Below are 6,791 nucleotides of genomic sequence, written 5' to 3' on the forward strand. Positions count from 1 at the left end.
GTGCTGCCCTTGGTGCTAGAGGAGCGCCGGCAACCTGAGCACCGTGTAGCCAGCGCTCCCAGGTGAGGGGCGCTCTTCTCTAGGGTCACGCGTGTGGGCGGTGGCCAGTTTGGGGTATCCTGGTGCACCCATCAGCCCTGCTGGGGTGCAAATGCCCTTTCTCTCCTTTTCGCCTTCTCCAGGCGGCGCCCCTCGTGGTGAGAGGTGAGCACGTGTCCTGGGAGGCCGATCCCATCCCCCAGCTTTTGAATTGGTTGGGGCTCATGGTGGGAATCCCCGCTGGGAAAGGGGTAATCCCAGGCTGGGGGTCTTGTCCTCGGGTTCCCAGATTCCTTGCCTTGTGGGTTTCTGCTAACCCCCCCCCCCATTGTTTCCTTTCTGCACAGTGGTGCCTTCTCTAAGACTCCTTGTACCTCTTCAGCTCAAAGGTGTGCCCCGGGCCTGTTGCTTCTCTCACTACGAAGAAAATGCGTCTCAGGAAGAGAGTGGCTGCAGCTGGTGCACAAAACGTTAGTGCTTTGGCGTGGGTTTTCTAAGTATGGTCACCTGTGCGGTACCTTTTCCCGGGAGCGGGGCAGGGGAGAACCCAAGGTCCAGGTCTAGAACCTCCCTGGCTCTTCGCATCAACTGGTGTGTGGTCGCAGAGAGCACATTCAGCCTTGTGGGTGTTGATGTAGGCTAGAGAAACTAATCCATAGAAAGTCATGTTATAAGCATTTTATGTAAAGAGTAATTGTACATTAAGGAAGCACCCCAACACCGTCCAGTTCAAGCCCCAAGTCCAATATTAGCCCATATGTCTGATACCACTCTATAAAGTTCCCCTTAGACTAAAGAAACACGTGCAATGACGCTTAATGCAGGATGATCCCAGGCCAGTGGGTAGAAAGTCTTTGGATCCAGTGGTGGTGTAAGCATCTCAGCATTGGCAGGGGTCTCCATGTGGCTTCTCTAGTTTCAGGGCATGGGGTCTATCAGCGTAGTGCCATGGGTCTGGTCAGTAGAGGGTCTCTAAGGGAGTGAGCTGAAAGGGAGACAGAGAGAGGGAAAGAATCTGCCTCCTGTCTCCAAGGAGGATATTCTGGAATTCCCAGAATTGTCAGGAGGCCACACCCACATAGGGGTCATTGCTTATATTTTGATTGACAGGCTAGACTCCACCCCTTCAGTCTTAATCATCAAATTGACAAATAATTATATAACTACCACACTAAACAATGGCATTAAATACCTCTTGTTTGTTTACTGGCAAACTTCAATTCGCTGGGACTTAAATCATTTATTCAAAGGGGAAAACTGATTTTCTTATGTAATGCGTGACTGCAGAACAAATTGGATTACAATTCAAGATGGTCACCAGCTGCTATACTTGATTTAAAAATTATTCAAGATCTCAATAATTTCTTTTTAATCTACAAAATATATTCTGATATTCCCTATATTCCAAGTTTTCTCTCTGCTTCATGTTCAACCTCATTTATGTCTGAATGGTTCCACTATGCAAGTCCTATTGGTACAGGAAAATGTTCCTCTCTCAGACTAAGAATCAGACTTTGATCCTTCTGATCACACTGTGCCGCCAATTTCAGTGCCTATTACCTCTGACCAAACTGCTACTGAGCCTTCTTTCTCCCTTCCCCCTTACAACTCCCTTCAGGTCTCTCCAACCTCCTTGGATACTGCTGCATTCTCCCAGTTGCCAGACTGTAACCCTATATCTCGTGCTATCTGGTCTCATTCTTCAGCCTTCCTCCTCCCACCACCTCGGAGCTCACAAGCTATAATCCAATATCCCCGACCTTGTTACCTCATACAATTTCTACCAAATCCCTCCCTTGTCCATACCGTAATCGTCCATTCTTCCCCCCTCTCCTTTGTGACCAGTTCCCCTCCCACCCTTACCATGTTTTAAGACATCTGACACCTGTCCCCTACTGCCAGCACCATCTCTGCCTCTCACTCTTTGATGTTCAGCTCTCTCCAGTACAAAGACAGCTTGTTCAGACCCAAAGGATCCATCTTTAAATCCTGCCCCCTTCATTGCCCTCTGTGATGTCGCAGGAGCAGTAAAAGTTCATATCCCTTTCTTGTTAAATTATCAGTTCTAGGAAAACATCTTGGATGTTATACATTGGACTCAGACACTTGCATTAAAGAATTTATATATCGGCTTTGCAAATGCTGCTGCCTGAGTTTGTAGTCTTGTCTGGTCCTGTTGTGTCCAGCCATGATCAGCCTACTGTGTTTTTCGACATAGCCATCAATGGCTTTGTCACTTTCTATCTGTTTGTAGACAAAGTTGCAAAGACACCAGAAAGCATCCGCACTCTGAGCACTGGGGAGAAAGGTTTTGGTTATAATGGTTCCAGCTTTCACAGAATCATTCCAGGGTTTATGTGCCAGGGTGGTGACTTCACATGCCATAATGGCACTGGTGGCAAGTCCATCTATGGAGAGAAATTTGAAGATGAGAACTTCATCCTGAAGCACACAGGTCCTGGCATCCTGTCTATGCAAATGCTGGGCCCAATACGAACGGTTCCTAGTTTTTGATCAGCACCACTAGGACTGAATGGTTGGATGACAAGCACGTGGTCTTCGGTCTGTGAAAGAAGACATGAACATTTTGGAAGCCATGAGTGTTTTGGTTCTAGGAATGGCAAGAGCAGCAAGAAGATCGCCATTGCTGACTGTGGACAACTCTATAATTAAATTTGATCTGGATTTTCATGTTTTCTCTTAAGCACCAGACCATTCCTGTGTAGCTTGAGAAACCACCCTTCTGTTCCAAATGTGCTTGCAGTATCATTTAATCTTGTGCTCTCACTCGTTTTTCAGGTTTCCTACTTTCCTTATTCCCCCTGAGTCCAGCTGGAAAGCAGAGTTAAGTTTATGATTATGAAATAAAAGGTAAACAATAAAAATACTTTAAATATCTCAGTCATATGATCTTACCTGGCATGACGTCCATATGATTTTAACAATGACCTTGACCCCTGAAGATAGGGAGAGTGCATAGCTGACCAAGAGAGGTGATAAAGTGCATGCCCAGAACTGGGATAAGTCCATGGACTTCAAGGTATTTCCCCAGCACAACCCTAATTGGAATTACAAGATGGTCCTGAGCACCCAATTCTTCAAAATGATATGATTTGTATCTCCTTGAGGGCTTACCAAAAGTCTCAACCAAGGCAGTCAGTTATGAAAAAATTAGGGAAATCATTCAGGAATCAAATGAAAATTCTGTCAAATGTCTGTCACAATGTTCAGAAGGTTTAAGTATACCAAAGTGTAGACCCTACTACACCAGAAGGGGTCATTGTACTTCACTCAAATTTCATCTCACCATCAGCTCCAGGCACTAAAAGAAACATTAAAGGTTACAATGTGGACCTCAGACTTCACAGCAAGATCTTCTCTGTGCAGCATTCAAAGTTTTCAACAGTAGAGATGATCAGGAAACGTTATATAAGCTACAAAGAGATAAGGTTAAATGTCAAATGTTAGCAAGTGTCCTCCAGGGGAGAGTGGGTGTGTCTAAACTAGTTATTGGGCAGCACATGACTGTGCCACGAGGACCCTGCTTCAGATGCTCCCAATTAGGGCATTGAGCAAATGTATGCCCTAATCTGTGACCTCCAAGAAGGCCATGTCCATACTACAAACAGGTCACTGGGGAAATGACTGCCCAACTCGACAGAAAGTAGGTGGGATAGTTTATCCCACTAGACCTCCGGAGCAACCTGCTCAAGTTGCCTCAATGTTAGAACTACTTGGCTTGGCCTTGGAGGATTAATGGCACCCAAGGTGTGAGGCCCCATTGAAGATCATACATCTCGAGCCCAGGGGTGACTATCATTGTCTCAAGAGAGCCCGTTTCTTTCCTTTTAGAACCTAAATCTGAGATACGGCTTTCTCATTTGTTTCTTTCCTCCTGCAAAGGTTCTACTGGTCGACAAGCTATACCTGCCCTTTCCTTTTTCCCTTGCTGAAAAAGATTTTCAGCTACAATTTTTTATGTTTTTCCTCTTCAGATTGAAGACTTCATACATAAACAAACTAAGGAGTGTTGCTTCTGGACATAATTTCAGATTTGTTCTGGTTGTGCCAGTTAGAGATTTTTATGAATGTATACCTAGCCTTTCAGTGATTTTATTCTGCTGAGGGTCAGGAGAGGTAAGTTTGGTTGCTACCCTAGCCACCATCAAAGGATTAGAAGGAAATCGATTTTTATTATCTACATCTTATGGAATGCTCTGCAATAAAACAAGTGTTGTCATAAGTCTGTGCTTCTGGGACATCCTATTCACTTTAACACAAGAAGCTTTATTAAATATTTTAGAAAAACCTTTATGCATTTTAAATGCCATCCAAGACATCTACTCTAGCAAAGTTAAGACTTTGGTGTTTTTCTGTCCTAATGGGAACACTCTCACTAAAAATACAATATGTTTTATTGTTGTTTTTAACATTATAATTGTGATGAAGAAAATTTTACAGTATGGCCATGTTTGTTGCTGTGATTTCTGATAATAAGAATGTGAATGCTTTTTTTTCTGGTAATAAGAATGTGAATGTTCTCTTTTTAATTTTAACCCAAATAGTAACTTTCATTATAAAACAAGAAACAACCTAAATGTCTAAAAAGAAATAAATTGTGGTATACATCAAATCCTTTTGGGTTATTCATTTATGTGTATGGTAGGACATTGAGTATTCTGAAAGTATCCAGGTGTAATTGCCACCGTAAAATAGGAAGATCCCAAATAAGCCCACATGGAAGAAGCACACCGGCCAGTGCGATCACGAGGTGCCCAAGGGACCAGATATAAGGCATCATGCAAAAAAAAAAAGATATAAGTGTGTGTATGTATGTGTATTTATGTGTATATGTATATATGTATGTGTATATATATATTATATTAAATGAAGGGGGAAGTGCAGAGTGGAGACCCAAGGCCCAAGTGTCAGCCAATGGAGATCCCCTCATAGAGGGGCTTAGGAGAGGAGATGGGTTAATTAGGGTGTGAGGTAGTATCGATGAAGAACACAGCTTTCCCCCAGATCCTGGATGCTTCCTCCCCCCAACTACCATGATCCGAATTCTACCTTGCAGGGCTGGATAGGACAGAGGCTGTACACTGGTACATATGAGGGTTGGAGATACAGGGAATCCAGGGTGGATGATACCTCCAGGACCAAGGGCGTGAGGGACGATGCTGGGAGAGTGGAGGGTGAGTGGGTTGGAAAGGGGGAACTGATTACAAGGAGCCACATGTGACCTCTTCCCTGGGAGAGGGACAGCAGAGAAGGGGGGAAGGGAGACCCCGAATAGGGCAAGATATGACAAAATAACGAGGTATAAATTACCAAGGGCATATGAGGGAGGGGGGAAAAGGGAGGGAGGGGGGGAAAAAAAGAGGACCTGATGCAAGGGGCTTAAGTGAAGAGCAAATGCCTTGAGAATGATTGGGACAGGGAATGTATGGGTGTGCTTTATACAATTGATGTATGTATATGTATGGATTGTGGTAAGAGTTGGAGTCCCTAATAAAATGTAAAAGAAGAAAAAAAAAAAAAAGAACTAAAATCATATACTTTTGATGTGTGGAAACAAAAAGAACAAGGAGGAACAAGGTCAGGACGATATGGTTCATGGTGTAAGACTTCCCAATAAAAATCTCCTAGGGTAGCCTTGCTGCCCTAAAAAAAAAAAAAAAATAGGAAGATACGCAAATAAAGCCCCCTCCCCCATTTCTAATATCCAAAACACTCAGTTCTGGGAGAAGATCCTCAGTACCATAAACCCCAGGTAACCCCATTCAGTAGTTTGTATGAACACCGTGTCATCTCACCCAGGTACTTTATTTAACAAGTCACTTTATCGAGGGCTAGTGTGTCTGAGTGGGTATGAGTAGGAGACTTGAAATGGGTGATGGTTTTCATGACAAGCCTATACTGTGTTTGCAAGTGTAAACACTAATGTGCAACTGGTCGGGTCTGAAGGATAGTTGAGGGACCATAAGATGTCTTTGAGATTCTTTTGTGCCATCTCTGGATTCAGTTTTATTAGCACTGCCGTGACCTGTATCAGCCTTTCTCCAGGCTGTGTGGGGAGGTCAGATGCTTACAGACATCCTCCCTGAGGGCAGATAGTCACCAGACTACAGGGTAGCACCCCCCACCCCTTCCCTGCTCCTGGGAACAATGAACCTGAGGCTTGTGACCAAGTGTTCACACCCTACCAATAATGGTCTCTATTAGTTGAGCCAGGGAACAAGTCAAACCAGCTCTGTGACTTCCAAAATTAAGTTGCCAACCTAAATCTAGGGTCCGCCCATCTTGTCACATGTGTACCCCCAGTCCCTCCTCTTGCATTGCGTGGATACCCCTAGAGCACCCCCTCCCATTACTATATTCCCAATAGCACAGCCCATTCCTGTGATGTGGGTCCTCACTTGTAATTAGAGGGCTTGCAATGTTCCCTGATGGGCAGGACAGCCTGGGCCCCTGTACACTGGCACTCTCCTGGGGTCATGGATCCCTCCTGCTTCCCCTCTAGCTCCTCTAGTCCACCTCTACCCCACCCCACATAGCCCCAGGGATGCTAACCCTGTTGGGAGCCAGGTGAATGGATTTGGTTCACAACCCAGTTGGAAGTTGAAATCCTTTCTTGTGATGCTTCAATGTCAAGACAATAGTAACAGATTTCTAGTTCTCTAGACTGGACTGTATTTCTCTGTGGCAAATCTTTGTTGACAAGCAGACAATGTTGAGAAAGAAATGGCAGG

This window comes from Tenrec ecaudatus, chromosome 3 (assembly GCF_050624435.1).
Source record: "Tenrec ecaudatus isolate mTenEca1 chromosome 3, mTenEca1.hap1, whole genome shotgun sequence".
Classification (NCBI taxonomy): Eukaryota; Metazoa; Chordata; class Mammalia; order Afrosoricida; family Tenrecidae; genus Tenrec; species Tenrec ecaudatus.